Genomic DNA, 20,871 nt, shown 5'->3' with positions numbered 1-20,871 from the left:
CCAGGAGGTACAGAGTGGCAGACGGGCTCGTGGTCAAGGCAGGCAGAATGGTCAGGCAGGCGGGTACAAAGTCCAGAAACAGGCAAGGGTCAAAACCGGGAGGACTAGAAAAAGGAGAATGCAAAAAGCAGGAGAACGGGAAAACTGCTGGTTGACTTGGAAACATACAAGACGAACTGGCACAGAGAGACAGGAAACACAGGGATAAATTCACTGGGGAAAATAAGCAACACCTGGAGGGGGTGGAGACAATCACAAGGACAGGTGAAACAGATCAGGGCGTGACAATGGGATTCCCGATCACGGCCGGTTGTGATACAGCCCAGGATCGAGCCATGGTCTGTAGTGACACCTCTAGCACTGAGATGCAGTGCCTTAGACCTCTGCGCCACTTGGGAGATATTGTTTAGAATTCTTCTGCATTTATGCAAAGACTAATGGGATATTAGAATCCTATTGTCTTATCCTGTATTTTTTTCAACCTAGGCTGTTATGCATAAGCATGGATCCTCCTTCCCCATTCTAGGAAACATCTGAGGCCAGTGTGTAATGTGAGGCTGCCTTGAAGCTGACAGCCTGCCGGCCTGGTTGTCATGATGAGCTCTGACAGATTCAAGGAGGACAGCCAGGGAATTCAAGGTCACTAACCTTTGACCTCCACTGTGTGTTTGTGCGTGTGTGTGTGTGCGTGCGTGTCTGTCTTTGAGAGAATGAATGACTTTATACATGACCCACAGTCAGATAACTGGGTGGAAAATCATAAATGTGTCAGATTCCAGGATATGGCCTGCATTGGAGGAATGCTGAGCATGTGACACAATGTCCTGCTCCGTAAAAGATGACAACTCTACCCTGAGGATACATTTAGTGTCATTTTGTATTTTATTCGGTTCTCAGAGAGCATCACAGGGTTTAATCACCTACTATCCATTTTGAGGCTCAGGGGAATGTAATGTGGCTTGTATATAATTTTGCTATTTAGTTGAGCTTTTACTTGCAATAATTGTTTTCAATCAGCCATGAATTGACTGTAGTTAAATTGCAATTTCAGGACATAACCTCAAGCAACCTCTCCTTTCACAAATCATCATGTGACAAGTATTTACAGTGAGATTAGCTAACCTCAAATTCTTAGTGTATTCTTCAAGAGAAACACACTTGTTGCTGCAAAGAAACGCCCTGGATTAATCCAGTGGACTGCTCTAGGAGAAGACCTGCCCAGCATTAGTTTATCTCTGCCAGTAACTACTAGGGAAGTATATTCCCATTCTGTTCCTCAGAATGAAAACTGAAGCACTTATGTTGGAGAGGATGAAGTGGGTCTTTTTAAACATTTAGATGGCCGTCATCCAAGATCTGCATAAGTGGTGCACTGTCCTTGCCCACAGGTTTTCACAACCTCAGGGGTTGATGTTGTTGCTATGATGTTGGAGTGGAGACATGACACATGTTGAGAAACCTCTCCAATTGTTCTGTATAGAAGAAGAGATATGCATGATGTTGCTTCCATGTCATTTTATCCACATCACCTATTTTAGAGACCTTTTTAAATGTTGTTCTCATAGCAACAAGCCATTCGGGTAATCAAGAGATTTCGTTGCTTCTCGGACATTTGCACGGTAGTTATCCTTCTCGAAGATCTGCTTCGGCCACAGCTGCTCTGAGCTGGAAGAGATTCCTTCCTGCTGCGCTTGGTCTTGTTGCTTCTGCTCTATTTCATACTGACCTGCTTCTTCCATTTTGAATCTGTGAGTGAGCCGCCCTTCTGTTCCCTTAACTTAACAGTGCTCCTCCCAAGACACCCTGACCTTGGTCAACAGGAGGGGGGATACTGTATTAGTCTATTGGGGGGGAAGTCATTGTCCTAACCGCAAGATGCCCATCAAGTGCATTCGACCACACAGCTATGACTGCAACTGATACCCATAGTTGTGTGGTGAAGCTGTGACGAATTGTGAGTCATGCAATCTCATAGTGAAAGAGATCGGATACTGTTTTAGGTCATGGATGGAATGTGGTGGAATTTTATGGAATGGTGGTGCCTGCACTGTTTTATGTTTCTCACATGGTTGTCCCATTTTGAATCCCACATTAGACAAAATGCAGTTTTGGCTCTGCCGCCTTTCTCTCCCTCTCACCGCTTCCAGGTTTTTGGGGCTGTTTTAGCCTCCTTGATTTAATGGCTTTCCAACATCGGGCAGGCCTACGGGCATTCTCACCATTGAGGGTGTCAGTGATACTGTGCAGCGGAGTGGAGCTGACAACTCCAGGTGAGGAAAACGGGTGACAGGGATTAAGTCAGCAGTTTGTCAGTCACTCTTTCCTTTTAAAATTTTTGTTTTCTCCCCAATTTTGTGGTATCCAATTGATAGTTACAGTCTTGTCCCATCGCTGCAACTCCCGTACGGACTCAGGAGGCGAAGGTCGAGAGCCAGCTGGGCAGCACTGCTTCTTGACACAATGCCTGCTTAACATGGAAGCCAGCCGCACCAATGTGTCAGAGGAAACACCGTACACCTGGCGACCATGTCAGCGTGCATTGCACCCGGCCCGCCACAGGAGTCGCTAGAGCGCAATGGGATAAGAACATCTCTGCCGGCTTAACCCAGACGACGCTGGGCCAATTATGCGCTGCCCCATGGGTCTCCCGGTCGCGGCTGGCTGAGACAGAGCCTGGACTCGAACCAGGATCTCTAGTGGCACAGCTAGCACTGCGATGCAGTGCCTTAGACCACTGCACCTCTCAGGGGGCCCAGTCTCTCTTTCCTAATCAGGGATTAGCCCACATTCTCCCGCTCTCTGTTCTGTTCAATCCCAGGAGAGGAGAACGTCAAGGTGTTTCATCTCACTTCCAAACAAACACATTGTGCTGCTGGTGCAATGTCACGCTGGTGGGTGAATATTATTCAAATCAGTCTATTAGAGAAGCAAATTGTTCCCTATTCTCAAAGTGCACCTCTCATTGGACACCTATTGCCAAAGAAGCACTCTGTTTCATTTTACAATCTATTAAACAACCTTCACCTCAGCAGAAGCCAGCATTGGTTTTCCCCCTTTGAAACTGAAGCCATTGCATGCAGGCAAAAAGAAAGGCTTTCTTTCTTCAAGAAACGAGATGAGATGAAACTCTTTTGCCACTTAGAACCCAGTCTCACCAGGCTCTGTCTCCTCCAGCCAGCCAGTCAGCCAGCCAGTCAGCCAGCCAGTCAGCCAGCCAGTCAGCCAGCCAGTCAGCCAGCCAGTCAGCCAGCCAGCCAGCCAATGTAGGGCAGTCATTGGAGAACCCAGGCCTTCAACTTGATTACTGTACTGTTTGAAAGATCTACGTCCCGAGGAGCAGGGACGTCTTCACAACAAAGGGCACAATTCCAGGGGGTGTCAGCTATGACATGGCACCTTGAGTTTGAAAAACATATCTTGGTTATCTTTTGGTTATTGAACTACAGTAAGTGAAGTGGATTTAGACCCGGTAACAGAATTATGGTAACCAATGTTCCCTCAAATTTTCAACGGCATTGAGCAGATTTCAGGTCTGCTGAGCGCAAACTTGAACATTGTGAAAATTCTGTGCATCTTCCAGCGTTTACTGTGAACACTGAGGCTGTATCTACTTTAAGTTACAGTTTTAATAGTGGTCAAGTAGGCTACTGTGGCTATTTGATCATAATGTAGGCCTACCAGAGTGGCCTACCATCAAAATCAATGGATAAAATGCATACCATAACATTTTAACATGGAAATAGCTATTCTATCAGGAGGACCGAGGACCATTCTCATCGACGGGCTGAAGTGGAGCAGGTTGAGAGCTTCAAGTTCCTTGGTGTCCACATCACCAACAAACTAGAATGGTCCAAACACACCAAGACAGTCGTGAAGAGGGCACGACAAAGCCTATTCCCCCTCAGGAAACTAAAAAGATTTGGCATGGGTCCTGAGATCCTCAAAAGGTTCTACAGCTGTAACATCGAGAGCATACTGACTGGTTGCATCACTGCATGGTACGGCAATTGCTCGGCCTCCGACCGCAAGGCACTACAGAGGGTAGTGCGTACGGCCCAGTACATCACTGGGGCTAAGCTGCCTGCCATCCAGGACCTCTACACCAGGCGGTGTCAGAGGAAGGCCCTAAAAATTGTCAAAGACCCCAGCCACCCCAGTCATAGACTGTTCTCTCTACTACGGCATGGCAAGCGGTACCGGAGTGCCAAGTCTAGGACAAAAAGGCTTCTCAACAGTTTTTACCCCCAAGCCATAAGACTCCTGAACAGGTAATGAAATGGCTACCCGGACTATTTGCATTGTGTGCCCCCCCCCCCCCCCCCCCCCCCCCAACCTCTCTTTTACGCTTCTGCTACTCTCTGTTTATCATATATGCACAGTCACTTTAACTATATCTACATGTACATACTACCTCAACCAGTGCTCCCGCACATTGGCTAACCGGGCTATCTGCATTGTGTCCCACCACCCACCACCCACCACCCACCAACCCCTCTACACTACTGCTACTCTCTGTTCATCATATATGCATAGTCACTTTAACCATATCTATATGTACATAGTACCTCAATCAGCCCGACTAACCGGTGTCTGTATGTAGTCTCGCTACTGTGTATAGCCTCGCTACTGTTTTTCACTGTCTTTTTACTGTTGTTTTTATTTCTTTACTTACCTATTGTTCACCTAATACCTTTTTTGCACTATTGGTTAGAGCCTGTAAGTAAGCATTTCACTGTAAGGTCTACACATGTTGTATTCGGCGCACGTGACAAATAAACTTTGATTTGATTCTATCATTCAGCCTACAGTAGCAGCCAATGTGTGGGTTTCAATGTACTGTAGGCCTATAGTACATTCCATGAGGCTTTTGAAAAAAAACATGCAGGGCTTGACATTAACCTGCTTATCCACTTATCCTTCAGACAAGGAGGTGACTGAAAATGTTGTTGTGTTTGATGCAAGGAACCACTTTACAAAATAAAATGCATTATTATTCCCATACTATTATTACAGAGAATACGTAATACTTCCCTCTGCTTATTGGCTACTTAGCTTTTTCAAGCCTGTCTCAAAATACACTGCCCTTCAAAGACAAAGAAAGCTCTTTACCTGACTTGTTTTTCAATTTTCCATTTTTTTCCATTTTCAAAATGTTTTTCTCTTGTAGGAAGCAATCACTCCCTTATTGGTGACTACACATGATCTATAACTGGGTTAATAACTCACTAACTAGCAAAGGATATGAACAAAATGTGCACAGTGGCTACATGCAGCTCTTGCTTTGATCTCAAAACAAGGGCATCTACTCACGACCACAGCTGTGAACACAGTTCAGTTCAAAGTAAATGGCACAAATCCATATATGGCAATGGTGTATTTGCATATAGGCCTACTGCAGCTCTGATTGGCCATGCCACACCGGTCTGTGTAGAGTACAGGCTGAGTTGTGCATGTCAATGCAATAGAATCCTACAACAAAGTCTCTTGCATAGTTCATTTTGTTTCGGTGTGTTGCATTGAAAGTGGCTAATATTGCGTTGATTCGATCACAATTGCCACAGTAAAGGGAAACGTTGATAGTGTTAACTAACAGGGAAAACTCTAGAAAGTTGAGCGAAGTTCAATCTCGTGCTTCTCTCTGTGGGCTGATAGTTCTTCTGCGCTCTGAGCAGTCTTGGGGCTACTGCACGCCAGCATGCAGCTTAGAGGGAACATTTATGGTAACGGAATTACATAACTTCTGTGTACTACACAGAAATGCATAACTATAGATATGAATGTCATTATCTTCATGTTTATAAGTTTGGACATCATAGCACAGCACAGCATCGCACAGTAGAGTATAGTGCAGTACATTACAGAACGGCAGAGTACAGTAGAGTTCAGTACAGTACTATACTCTACTTTTCTGTACTGTATTGTACTGTACGCTACTGTGCTCTACTCACTGTGCTGTGCTATCCAAACTTGTGAAACATATGTCTATGATAGTGTAACAGTATAACTTTAAACCGTCCCCTCGCCCCGAAACGGGCGCGAACCAGGGACCCTCTGCACACATCAACAACTGACACCCACGAAGCGTCGTTACCCATCGCTCCACAAAAGCCGCGGCCCTTGCAGAGCAAGGGGAAACCCTACATCTAGGTTTCAGAGCAAGTGACGTAACTGATTGAAACGCTACTAGCGCGTACCCGCCAACTAGCTAGCCATTTCACATCCGTTACACTCACCCCCCTTTCAACCTCCTCCTTTTCCGCAGCAAATAGTGATCCGGGTCAACAGCATCAATGTAACAGTATAACTTTAAACCGTCCCCTCGTCCCGACACGGGCGCGAACCAGGGACCTTCTGCACACATCAACAACAGTCACCCACGAAGCGTCGTTACCCATCGCTCCACAAAAGCCGCGGCCCTTGCAGAGCAAGGGGAAACCCTACTTCAGGTCTCAGAGCAAGTGACGTAACCGATTGAAATGTTATTAGCGCGTACCCGCTAACTAGCTATTTCACATCCATTACACTCACCCCCCGTTCAACCTCCTCCTTTTCCGCAGCAACCAGTGATCCGGGTCACGGCACCAATGTAACAGTATAACTTTAAACCGTCCCCTCGCCCCGACACGGGCGCGAACCAGGGACCCTCTGCACACATCAACAACTGACACCCACGAAGCGTCGTTACCCATCGCTCCACAAAAGCCACGGCCCTTGCAGAGCAAGGGGAAACCCTACATCTAGGTTTCAGAGCAAGTGACGTAACTGATTGAAACGCTACTAGCGCGTACCCGCTAACTAGCTAGCCATTTCACATCCGTTACACTAGGTTCCGATTTGGTCCAGTCCGGTCCGTCTGTGGACCTTAACATCAAGGCCAGGGTGGCCTGACTAAAAATCTATTATACTGAACAAAAATAGAAATGCAACATGCAACAAATTTCAAAGATTTTACTGAGTTAAGTGAAATAAATAAATTAGGCCCTAATCTATGGATTTCTCATGACTGACACAGATATGCGTCTGTTGGTCACAGATACCTTTAAAAAAGGTAGGGGCGTGGATCAGAATACCTGTCAGTATCTGGTGTGACCACCATTTGCCTAATGCAGTGCGACACATCATCTTCACATAGAGTTGATCAGGCTGTTGATTGTGGCCTGTGGAATGTTGTCCCACTCCTCTTCAATGGGTGTGTGAAGTTGGTGGATATTTCCGGGAACTGGAACACACAGTCGTACACATAAATCCAGAGCATCCCAAACGTGCTCAATGAGTGACATGTCTGGTGAGTACGCAGGCCGTGGAAGAACATTTTCATCTTCCAGGAATTGTGTGCAGATCCTTGCAACATGAGGCTGTGCATTGTCATGCTGAAACATGAGGTAATGGCCGCTGATGAATGGCAGGACAATGGGCCTCAGGACCTCGTCACTGTATATCTGTGCATTCAAATTGCCATCAATAAAATGCAATTGTGTTTGTTGTCCGGAGCTTTTGCCTGCCTATACCATAGCCCCACCGCCACCATGGGACATTAGCAAATCGCTCGCCCACAAGCCGCCATACACATGGTCTGCGGTTGTGAGGCCGGAAGTACATACTGCCAAATTCTCTAAAACGATGTTGGAGGTGGCTTATGGTATAGAAATGTACTTTTAATTCTCTGGCAACAGCTCTGGTGGACAATCCTGCAGTCAGCATGCCAATTGCATGCTCCCTCAAAATTTAAGACATCTGTCTGACAAAACTGCATATTTTAGAGTGGCCTTTCATTGTCTCCAGCACAAGGTGCACCTGAGTAATGATCATGCTGTTTAATCAGCTTCTTGATATGCCACACCTGACAGGTGGATGGATTATCTTGACAAATGAGAAATACTAACAGGATTGTAAACAAAATTGTGCACAACATTTTAGAGAAATAAGCTTTTTGTCTGTATGTTTTTTTTTTGGGGGGGGGGGGGGGTAATTCCATTGAATCACTTAATAATTCATAAACAAAATTGATATCAGTAAAATCACTATAATTAATTGGTAGGTCTACCATTACTTGTTACTTCTGTGAACGTTCATTGTCCTCAGGAGCGAAATGTTTTAATATTTTAAAGATATGTGGGTTTTTGATAACGGAATTACAAAGCACAAGGCAATATTTGTTAAACTTACAGAAGGTAAACAATTTCTCCAAAACTAAATATATGTATTGATATTAGTTGGCAGGGGTCTTTATGTCAACATTGTAGTGACATGTTGTATTTTTGATACCTTTTAATACTTTTTCTGGTAGATGTTTTCTAAGACCCTTTTCCATCTGTGTATCCAGAAATCAAAGCCTTTACTTATGTCTGTTTTTTAAGATGGAAAATGGTTGAAAAATATATCTATGCCTTCATTTCCCCAAAATATGAACTCTTAGCTTTCATTTGATACCAAATTTGATATGCGCCTATAAACTTCACATGTTGGTGCTCATGGGTCCTTTTACATGGAAATGCCCAAAGCCGAAGCCAAAGGGAATGTGTGATGATTGCGGAGACTCTGTGATAGATCTCAAGATGAAGCAAGGACGGCTTCAGTCGCTTGACTGTTTTCACTGAGATTTCTAAATGGGGGAAATCAGAAACACTGATACAACCAGATATTAACACTGGAGTCACCACAAAAGATTTACCAGAAAGTTCAAAACAGAAACCATCTAGATATATCTGATTTAATGTATAATTCGAACTGCAACATGTTCTCTGTAGAAATGATGCTGTGACATTTGTACAAATTATTTCCTTCCATGCGAATGTTACAAAGCAGTCCTTTAATTTCCTGTTTGTTCTATGAGTTATTGGTACTAATGTAGACTAGTGATGAGTCTTGCTAACGGACTGGAGGGGTCTGGAGTTAGCCTGCTTGAGTGGCTGGGGACACAGCACAGGGATGATGTCATCCAAGTCTTTGTGTTGGAGAGTCCTGGCTGTCCCTCTCATTTCTGTCTGATGAATAGCAAGATGCCATTCACACAACTCCACACAAAGGGCTGTGGTGCAAGGCGCTGCATACTGAACAGGGTGGTGGTGGTGTGTGTGTGTGTGTGTGTGTGTGTGTGTGTGTGTGTGTGTGTGTGTGTGTGTGTGTGTGTGTGTGTGTGTGTGTGTGTGTGTGTGTGTGTGTGTGTGTGTGTGTGTGTGTGTGTGTGTGTGTGTGTGTGTGTGGTAATCCACTTTTATAGGACATTCTGCAAGATGACAAAGAGAACTGGGATTTGGGCCAGCAGCCTATCACAAACAGAAACCTGTCTTGCCCAGATCTTAAGGGCACAACCAGAGTGTGTGAACACTTTATTAAGTGTGGGGAAATCTAATTGTCGAACCGTATTACTGTCACTCCTTTTTTTACTACTGGCGCCCTCTCTTTCAACGCGATCGGACAGTATTACCACAGGATGTGGATGCTGCGCTGAAGTCATTGAATCAGCACTATGGTAATGATGGTAGTATTCACAGAGATAGGCTAAATGATGCATAGGGTTATACAGACATTATTATTCCTATCACAGCCCACAGTAAATGACTAATAAGATAGGGAGGCAGAACCCACAGACGAAGGTTCACTTTGATGTGTAATAACATGAATCACATGGACCGCTTTCTTAATGATGTACTTTGGTCTTTGTTTTGTCACAGTCTGTCTGCCTCAAAACATTACGTGCTGTGTTTTTCCCACCAGATTGGATTTTTGGTTGGGCAACCCAACATCTGATCTCAATTCGATAGAGCTATCAGATTTCTGTCAACCGTTTGGGTAGAAAATCCACTTTTCTCTTGAGCTATATCCGGACGGCTCCAGTTTCTGTCAGGGAACAGTCATGTGTGCTGAAGACCTACTGAGCAGTAGGACTAGTCATCTGAAAAATACAGTGTATCACTGTTACTTATACCTTATCATCTAGTAATAACGATCGTCTTTGAGTCATGGTACAGGAAGGGGATGTACGATGATTTTGCTGGGAAACACAGCAGAGCTAACAGGTTGCTGGAATAACCATAGGATTTGCATCATCTGTGTACTGTCAACATTCCCCTCTCTCTGACCTTCTGTTCGCAAAGAGTTAAGCAGCCGCTGCCACGTGACTCCGTCCATTGAGGTTATGGCGATGCGTTTGAAATAAGCTATAACTCAGAGTTCATATAAATAGTCTGCCTAAAGCCCCTAGTGGATTAACCATAGGCTATATTGGAGCTGTGTGATTTAGTATAGGAAGCTAGAGGATGGTAAAACGTAGGAGGCAATCTAATGAAGATGTCAAGTCTCTCTTTGACCGCATACTGTTTCATGTGCCCCTCCATGACGCTATTTTGCGGCCACCTATTTCAACATGCAAGCTTTTAAAGGGGATGTAAAAACACATTGGGAAATGGCATGTTTTCCTGCGGCACACCAGATAATATGCCTGCTCTGCTTAGGTCCAGCATAGTAGAACAGAGCAGAGCAGAGCAGAGGCGTCATCTGAAGTACTGGTCACTCCAGACCAGAGCAAATGCAGAGAACAGAAGGGACTGGCCTCTCTCAGGGGAACATACATGGACCAGGCTCTCTGGCCCTGTGCCTGTAGGCTCTGAATTAGTCATCTTCCAGCAGATGTTTGCCATGCCCACTGAGAGAAGACTAGTTGGATTAGTGGGAGGTATGGAGACCTGTGCTGCACAGGAGGTCTAGTGTGATTTTGCCTCCAACAGATCCTCTATCCCAACATTCAATCAATCGGCTCTCTCTCACAACTACAGCAGTGTTATAGCGATGATAACTAAGATCTTTGATATTGGTTCATTGATATCACATGTGACATGCTAAAACTATAAACGAGAGGGCCTATGGAGGTGACATAAAACGTGTCATGCTTAAAGTCATTAAGGGTTGCGTCTTCTTTGAGCTGTCTTTGTGTACATACTTGACAGTTGTATCAGGTTGACATGAGAGTTATGAGTGACAGATTGCTGCAGTTTTATGGAATGTGTCTGAAGTGAAATGTCTCCCCTGACAACCGGACTGCTCAAATGTTCCCAAGAACGTACTGTATCTTGCCCTGGACACAGCAGTTCCAGGTGAGTCAAAATTGCCCACCCACTAGCACCTTCACGGCGTATTGTCTGGATTTATTACCAAGTGGATCAGGAAATGGGAGGCTGGGGTTGGGTCCCTAATGGTCACCGATAGCAGTGGGGATTTCAATCATTGACTGAAGTCTCCATACTGTCACAGACCTGCTGTGAGAGTTACTCAAATAACATTGATTCATTCAATAACTGTGTGGCATGACAAGAGAGACATTTTAAGGATGAAGTTGGAGTGTTGACTCAACAGTAAAGGAGAGAGATCTTACTGGAACTGGATGGGTTCTGGTCCACAGGCACTCTGGGCGTTCTGGTTCTAGAATGCTGAATCATATGTAACCCAGACCAGGCACCAGGCATCTGTTTCTGATTTGGCCCATCCCACTCACACACTTTCACTCCCCTCTCCTCCTCCTCTCTGTCGTCCTGCTAGGCAGGCGATGGGAGCGGGGGCAGCAGACTTCCCGGTTCTCATCCCTCACAGGGCCGGGCTGGAGCTGGGGAAGCATCAGGAAATGCGTCAGTCTACTGAAATATTAAAGAGGATGTTGAGTAAAGGCCATCGAGGGATATGGCCCGTGCTGAGGTGGCTGACCGGAACCTCCCAACGCCCAGCCCTGGAGCCTCCTCTCTGGGAACTGATTCACTACTGGATCCTGGCTCTGGAAATCACATATCTGGGGGTCAGGTTGAATTACGTTAAATCAGATAGTATGTTATAGTGAGTTCACCAACACAGTATACAATATATATTAATATTTTACTGCAGTGGGCTGAATCAGGATCACACGAGTGAGTCTTGGTAGTCTTAAACAAATCTACTTTGAAACAAAAGTATACACCTCACACACATGGTTATGGGCTTAAAAAAAGAAGACACCTGTACCATGTCAGATATAGAATTACACTTTATATACATTACCATTCAAATGTTTGGGGTCACTTAGAATTGTCCTTGTTTTTGAAATAATACTTTGTGTACATTAAAATAACATAAAATTGATCAGAAATATAGTGTAGACATTGTTCATGTTGTAAATTACTATTGTAGCTGGAAACAGAATATTTTTTATGGAATATCTACACAGGCGTACAGAGGCCCATTATCAGCACCATCACTCCTGTGTTCCAATGGCACGTTGTGTTAGCAAACCCAAGTTTATAATTTTAACAGGCTAATTGATCATTAGAAAACCCTTTTGCAATTATGTTAGCACAGCTGAAAACTGTTGTCCTGGTCAAATAAGCAATACAACTGGCTATCTTTTGACTAGTTGAGAATCTGGAGCATCAGCATTTGTGGGTTCGATTACAGGCTCAAAATGGCTAAAAACAAAGAACTTTCTTCTGAATCTCGTCAGTCTATTCTTGTTCTGAGACATGAAGGTATCATGACACAAGGCGAGACCCAGATGCAGACACAGGTGGCAGATGGTTGGAGTCTTACAATGTTTATTAATCCAAAAGGAGTAGGCAAGAGAATGGTCGTCGACAGGCAAAAGGTCAAAACCTGATCAGAGTCCAGGAGGTAGAGAGTGGCAGACAGGCTCGTGGTCAAGGCAGGCAGAATGGTCAGGCATGCGGGTACAAAGTCCAGAAACAGGCAAGGGTCAAAACCGGGAGGACTAGAAAAAGGAGAAATGCAATAAGCAGGAGAACGGGAAAACCGCTGGTTGACTTGGAAACATACAAGACGAACTGGCACAGAGAGACAGGAAACACAGGGATAAATACACTGGGGAAAATCAGCGACACCTGGAGAGGGTGGAGACAATCACAAGGACAGGTGAAACCGATCAGGGCGTGACAGAAGGCTATTCCATGCGAGAAATTGCCAAGAAACTGAAGATCTCGGACAACGCTGCGTACTACTCCCTTCACAGAACAGCGCAAACTAGCGCTAACCAGAATAGAAAGAGGAGTGGGAGGCCCTGGTGCACAACTGAGCAAGAGGATAAGTGCATTAGAGTGTCTAGTTTGAGAAACAGACACCTCACAAGTCCTCAAATGGCAGCTTCATTAAATGGTACCCGCAAAACACCAGTCTCAACGTCAACAGTGAAGAGGCGACTCCGGGATGCTGGCATTCTAGGCAAAGTTCCTTTGTCCAGTGTCTGTGTTCTTTTGCCCATCTTAACCATTTATTTTTATTGGCCAGTCTGAGATATGGCTTTTTCTCTGCAGCTCTGCGTAGAAGGCCAGCATCCCGGAGTCGCCTCTTCACTGTTGACGTTGAGACTGTTTGTTTTGCGGGTACTGTTTAATGAAGCTGCCATTTGAGGACTTGTGAGGCATCTGTTTCTCAAACTAGACACTCTAATGTACTTATCCTCTTGCTCAGTTGTGCACCGTGGCCTCCCACTCCTCTTTCTATTCTGGTTAGAGCCCCTTTGCGCTGTTCTGTGTTCTGTGTTCAGCGGTGTACGAGATCTTCAGTTTCTTGGCAATTTCTCGCATGGAATAGCCTTCATTTCTCAGAACAAGAATAGACTGACGAGATTCAGAAGAAAGTTCTTTGTTTCTTTCCATTTTGAGCCTGTAATCGAACCCACAAATGCTGATGCTCCAGATACTCAACTAGTCTAAAGAAGGCCAGTTTTAGTGCTTCTTTAATCAGGACAACAGTTTTCACCTGTGCTAACATAATTGCAAAAGGGTTTTCTAATGATCAAATAGCCTTTTAAAATGATAAACTTGGATTAGTTAACACAACATTCCATTGTAACACAGGAGTGATGGTTGCTGATAATGGGCCTCTGTACGCCTATGTAGATATTCCATAGAAAATCTTCCGTTTCCAGCTACAATAGTAATTTACAACATGAACAATGTCTACACTATATTTCTGATCAATTTCATGTTATTTTAATGGACAAAAAATGTGCTTTTCTTTCAAAAACAAGGACATTTCTGTGACCCCAAACTTTTGAACGGTAGTGTACATCACAGAAGACTGAAACATGACAAAACTGTTTGACATAGAAACATCGGATTTTTGTCTGGGTTTTTGAAAGAATATTTATTAATGATGATGAAATTATGAAAAATATTCATAACATTCCACCCATGAGGCCAAAGAGGGTGCTTTTGGTCATTGACTGCAGGAAAGGGCTACTGGGTGGGTCTGTTTTACTCACTGATCATAGAATATCTTTTTTAGTTTAGTGTGATGGATGAGTTGACTATCACACTATAGCCTACAATCAATTTACTTGTTTATTGACCCTTCATTGGCTAAGTGTCAGCTTTGTCCTTCAGTGAAGTCATTAGCTGTTGTTTTCTCCGTCTTTGTTGATGCTCTTTATTGGTCAGGGGCCTCATTTAAAAACCGTGCGTACGTACTAAATACATAAAAATATAACTTGACGTGAGAATGTGCTCACCAGTGGAGGCTCCTCAGAGGGGGAAGGGGAAGACCATTCTACTCAAAGAGAGAGAAAGAATAGTTGAACAGTTTTTAACAAATACATTTCTTCAAAAATTAAGGAGATGCAGCAGAGAGGGAGAGAGAGAGCTAGCAAGCTATATTTAGATGTATTTTCCCTTTTTCTCTTACTTATTTGAGCTAATGCAGCTAGCTAATTCCCTTGCCAAATAAAGCATAAATTACAGATAAAGATGAAAACATTCTGCTAATACAGTAAATAGACTGGTAGTTTATGTAAAATATTTTACATTATGGGTAGGCTACAGTATTACTGTACGTGTGACAGGAGCGCGACATCATTGCCTATTTAATCTTAGAGCCTATATCAAGGCAGGACATAGAAACTCAATAATCTATTGATAAACTAAATACTGAACTGAAATGTGTCTTTTGCATGCCGTGGCCAATAGTTCCAAGTTATTCAGCAAATAAAGGGCGTTGTTGTCCCCATAAACAATCAACTTTTCAGAAATGGCGCACGCAGATATTTAGTGTGAAATTTACGCAACTGTTATAAATGAGGCCCCTGGTCTCTAGAGGCTGTGGTTTGTAGTGGAGCCCAGCGAGCCATGACTGACTGAAGCCTGCCTCTCTGTTTGTAAACTGATGCTCCGTTGCTGCTCTGCTCCTTGTTCATTTAGGCTCCACTGGGACTAGCAGGAATGCTACAGAGAGAACTATTCAATGCTATTTTCCAGCATTGTTAACTGAGGAAATAGATCTTCCATTCTCTTTCATTCCATGATTGTGATGCCAAGTGTCAAGGTAATTGGTTCTATTGTAAATGCTCCCCATTTGCCTCAAGTTAGGCTTCCTCTCAATAGACTACTCCAGAACATGTTTCTGAAGAAACCGCTACTGACTAGAAAAATCAACAATGGTGCAATGCTCCCCTTCTCTCTCTCGAGAAATGAACAACAAACAAACAAAGTCCTGCCTCAGAGCTTTCACACTTACGGTGGCAGCCAGCCAGGGTCTTACCAGGACCAGGCATGTGTGAGTTCACAGTTCACACAGGGGCTTGATCAACAACCTGGGCCCCCGCCCACTGGGGAGGGAGGGATGGAGTCATGGCATGGAGAGACGCAGGACATATGGTGACGTCAGGGGGAAAGTGCTGACTACAGGGTTGGAGGAAACACCTGGGGGAAAGAGGGGACAGATTGACATGGCCCAGACCCACCAGTCACCTCCACTGTTATCTCTGTGTCTGTGTGTGTAAACAGTTCTTCTCACGTGAGGTCTGAGGCGGGCAGCATACAGTGAATGAACATATTTACACAATCTGTATGACATAAACTGCATAAGACTGTTGTTAGTGTTGGAATTAGTTTCCAAATGCAATGTATTTTGAGCATTTCTTTCCTATCCCTTAAGACCTGGACCTGTACAAACCTTCGTTTTCGCTATTACAAATCTGCTCAGTAAGAAATGGCCAACAATAATCAGACATAATATGACTCTTTGTGAGGACAACTCTCTGAAGCACAGACACTTAGTCTTTTGTTTCTGCGAGCCACATCTCCGACTTCTCAGACAGGAAAGAGCTGAATGCTTCACACGTCTGGTATGTCTTTCTAGTGCGAGCCAAGCTGCATGTTTAGCCCACAAAAATGCTGGGAAGACTCGCAGGCCCAGGCCAGCTCAGACTCAGCCCCGCTAGGCAGCACTGACTGGACATCATGGTGGGTGTCTAGGAAGGGATTTTCACTGGGGGAATTCAGTCAGTAATTTCACTGAAATATCAGGATTTTTCTTAAATGTTTTCACTCAAATGTCAGGAGTTAGGATGTGAGGATCAGCTCAGATACTTGGACCAGACAGACCAGTACTCCTTTCATTTCTTTCTGCAGTTCACCCAGTCCATTCACTCAGAGAGAGAGAGAAAGAGAGAGACGGGTTTGGTGGGCTGCTGCCCAGAATAAGGCTCAGACTCGAGGAGGGCTGCTGCCTTGTCTGTCTGTGTACCTCATTGTCTCCCACTCCACAACGTGACATTTTCTAGGGCCCTATTCCCGCTACCAGAGATGAAGGAGAGTCTGAGGAGCAGAGTGGCGATAGAGATTTGTACTTTTCAATTCACATTACATTCTTGCCTTCCCATTGTTATGGCTGGCAACGCAACATTCTTGGTCCTTAGATCAAATTCCCTGTAAATATCACAGTAGCCACTAGCCAGTAAGCACAAACTATTTAACAATCCAAGGAACTTTTGTACTAGAACATATTTCAATATGAATAATGCAACCAAACCATATTACACTCTTGAATAATGCAACAGTCCACAAGCATGTGCAGACAATTAACGCTGCAATATGTCATTTTTTGGGCGACCTGATCAAATTCACATAGAAATGTGAGCTATAGATCTGTCATTCTCATTGAAAGCAAGTCTAAGAAGCGATAGATCTGTTTTATGTGCTCAATTTCTATGATTCCCGTTCTTACATTTATTTTTTGTGTCTTACTTTCGGTTTTGTATACAAGCTTCAAATAGCTGAAAATACAATATTTTTGGTTATTGAAAAAATATTCCACAGCGTTTTAGATGGTACAATCATTCTCTTGCTTGTTTTGTCACATAAACTGAAATTAGACTAACTAAAAAATCCAGACTCTTAAGAATACAGTGTGGTGTCTGCCACAGTCAGACTAACCATCCTGTACGGTAACAGACATATTTTAATGCTATTCGGAAATAGGCTACTTCACAACCACTACATGCTGAGAGAGAGGCTTCTTAATGGTCCGTGTGTGTAATGACACAAAGCGATGTGCTGACAGCCTTTGTTGCCCAGCTCTGCTCCCTGTCTGAAGTGGCGTTTCCCCATGGGCTGTGGCCTAATTGCACGACCCTAACAGTGACTGGGGAGGGGGGTTAGCAGCACTAGCTGCATAATGCATAGCTTTTGACACCCAGCAGCTGCCTCAAATAATGATAGCCAATGATAAGGACCTCTGTTGCCTTGATTATACAGGAAGGATTCAGCATATTGAGATGAGATTTATGGATCTTTAACCAGTTAATATTAGAGGTTTGAGGTTATGTCAGAGCTATGGCAAGTTATTTATTTTCTTGAATGTAAATTGCAGGGATGTTGCCATCTGCTGTGTTTCTTTGTTTTTTCTGCTTTCGCACACCCACACACGCACACACACACACACACACATTCAGTGAAACTGGCCCTGGCTAATGAGGACAGCATACTACACTAATTGGTCATCTGGTTGGTAATATGGAGCCGTTGAGCAATCTTGCCATTCGCCGAGATGTATGGGAAGATATTGTACTGTGTCCATGTTGAGATGAGAATATGACATATTTTCATTGTTCAGTTACAAGCTGTTGCCTGATGATTCATACTGTAATACGTCTGTAATAAAGTGGCATTTTGGCACACAATGTCCATTAATTCATGGGAGAATGTGTCCATCCTGTTGCCCCTCACACTATCTAACATTACATGATATAACATTATAGTGTGAGGGGCAACAGGATGGACACATTCTCCCATAGTCAGCACCACCACCATGCTCTGTGGGATTTCCAACATGACTTCACCATCATTATGACATAATACCAAGGTCATGTGGCTAGTACTGTGAACTCTTGGTGTATGCTGGCAATATTCCCAATCATTGTTTCTCGGTCAGTTCTGTGCTGTGTTCCACTCCAACTGCCAATTAAACATACTGTTGACAGGATGTTCAGGAGAGTGAGTGGGCAACACATAGCTAGCCTGGTCCCAGATCTGTTTGTGCTGTTTTGTCAACTCTTAGGGTCATATTTCACACCAAACATTGTGACAATGCATGACCATAGAAGTTGGCAAGTCAGCCCAAAACGATCTGGGACCAAGCTAAGCCTAACACATAGGATAGCAATTGGAGTAACAACCAGATTCAGGCAGGCTTTTGAATCAATAAATATGCATGACATATTCCCCTCCGAGCATTATAGTAAGTGGATCCATTATGTATGCTTGAGTGTATGTCATCAGTTATTGTCAGATAATCCCATAAATCTCCAGTGGCCTGGTATCCTGGTGTTCAGTGAAGAGGACAGGGGACGGACTGTGCTGACCAGACCTGGACTGGACACGTGGTTGACTAGAGAACTTCAGAGAAATTAGAGTTGTTGTGATTTACAACCATTAGCTTAATCCATGCAAATCTGATCCGTCAATTATTCTACAGGAAGCAGACCACAGTGTCCCTGTGCAACTTCATATGTGTTGCTGTATGTGCAACACGCTATCACAGCTTAGACACAAATTACTTATTTGAAATTCGTGACAGGCACACAAAAAAAGTAAACTTTTTCGTGTGGGTTACAGAATTTTCATCACAACACATTTCGTGTGTATTACGTGAATTCCAGTTTGTTGTGGCTAACATTAGCTAGGCTAGCTAGGTGGCAAATGTTAGCTAGGCTAGAGATTAAAGTTAGGGTTAAGGTTAGGTAACATGCTAGATAAGTAGTTAAATGATTAAAGTTAGGGTTAGGAGTTAGGTTAAAGAGTTAAGGTTAGGGTTAAGGGAAGGGTTAGCTAACATACTAAGTAGTTGCAAAGTAGCTAAAAAGTAGTAAGTAGTTGCAAAGTTGCTAAAGTTGTCCATGAAGACATTTGAACACGCAACCTTTGGGTTGCTAGACATTTGCATTATACACCCACCTATCCTCCCAGACCAAACTCCCTCATATCGTTTCTGTCTTAAGTAACATATTTTATCTGTGATTGAAATTCATTGTATACAAAAGCGTGTACTGCACAATTGTTTCTGTGTGCCTGTCACAAATTTCCAATAAACAATATATTTCACAATAATCTGTGATACTGGGTTGGTGGACAAGCTCTAATGGTAGCCGGAGGTGTCAAACTCTCAAGAAATAGCTTAAAAGTTGTAGAAACAATGAAAACTTACTATAATTACAAATTGTCCTGCTGCTGATGCTGCTTAGTGACCAAAACATGGAGCCACAGGCTCCATCAATGATGTTGATGATGCTTCTCTGAAAGCAGGAAACTGACACACCTGCCTTGACCAATCACTTCTTTCTCAGGAAGGAAGGATCCCACAGGTCAGTGCTCTGACGGCCTGCTAGTGCTACTAGCCCCCACCCCATAGAATATAATTGAATTACTAGAATGGACATTCCCATTCAAGTTAACGTTTTGTGATGCATTGACCGGCAAACTCATTGAATGTAATTGCCATTGTCTGAGGGGCTTCTCCAGTTCTAGTCATTCCATTTCTATGCCCCAGCCTCAACATCTCCCCTGGCCTTCTCCTGCCCTCCTGAGGCCTTAGCCAGAGGCTTATCACGGACGCCTACCAGCCACACGGCCACAAATCCCAGCAGATTCCCAGATAAGCCCTGGTGCTCTGGTGCTGTCCTCTCCGACAGGCACTCCCCAGTGTTTATTCCCCCTCAGTGAGACTGACAGCCCTGTGTTAGCAGTCAAATCCCTCAGGGACAAGAGAAGAATGGCTGCCTATCAGATTATCCAAACAGTTCAGGCGGTCAGAAAAGATGCTTGTAAAAGTAACAATAGAACAACAACTGAAGAAAGAAATGTGGTCTTTCACAACAAGTTAGACATGGAAAGGTTGGGGATTTTGTGGGTCTGAATGGATCTTTGGTTATTTTCTCTGAAATATCGTAGAGTATGTATCTGCCAAGTAGCAGTAATATATAGACATCTGCCTGAAAGCTGTCCCCAAGTTACAGCTTTGAAATATTAGCGGAAAAGGCTGACACAGGAAAGAACATTTTTCAAGATCCAGCTCGGATAAGAGAATGAAACATGGTCTTTTCATAAGACCTTTTTCAATAAAAAAAGAATGCTTAGGCCTGTGACATTTTGGTTGAGATTTTAAACCATATTTCAGTATAATAATAGTGTTTCACATATTATTGTAGCACTGCATCAATCATTAATTGTTAAAGTGTGGTACTGCAACTGCATAGGTCATTTGCCCTATGAATCTGTCTGTCAGACATTGTCTCTGTCTTGAACAGCTGCTAAAATTAGATAATCCAGATGTTTTGCCTATTTGTATGGCTTACAGTGCCCTCGGCTAGGTTAGAGTTGGCCATGATGCTACTTCCATTATTCAGGCATCACAAAATCTCCAAAAGCGTAACGGGCGACTTCACATTGTTTGAAAAAGCAATGAAGTAGCCCTTGTATAAAACTTGAGCTCTATCTTTTGATCTCAGTCAAAATGGTACAGCTCTTTCTTCTGACTCTCTTCCTATTTCTTTTACATAATAAGATTTAGTTTTATGATATTATTGACAGTTTAGTGCTGTCATTTGTTGTACTACAGTAAATC

Source organism: Salvelinus namaycush, chromosome 16 (assembly GCF_016432855.1).
Source record: "Salvelinus namaycush isolate Seneca chromosome 16, SaNama_1.0, whole genome shotgun sequence".
Classification (NCBI taxonomy): Eukaryota; Metazoa; Chordata; class Actinopteri; order Salmoniformes; family Salmonidae; genus Salvelinus; species Salvelinus namaycush.
The sequence above is the reverse complement of the archived record's forward strand: the minus strand, read 5'-3'. Positions refer to the sequence as shown.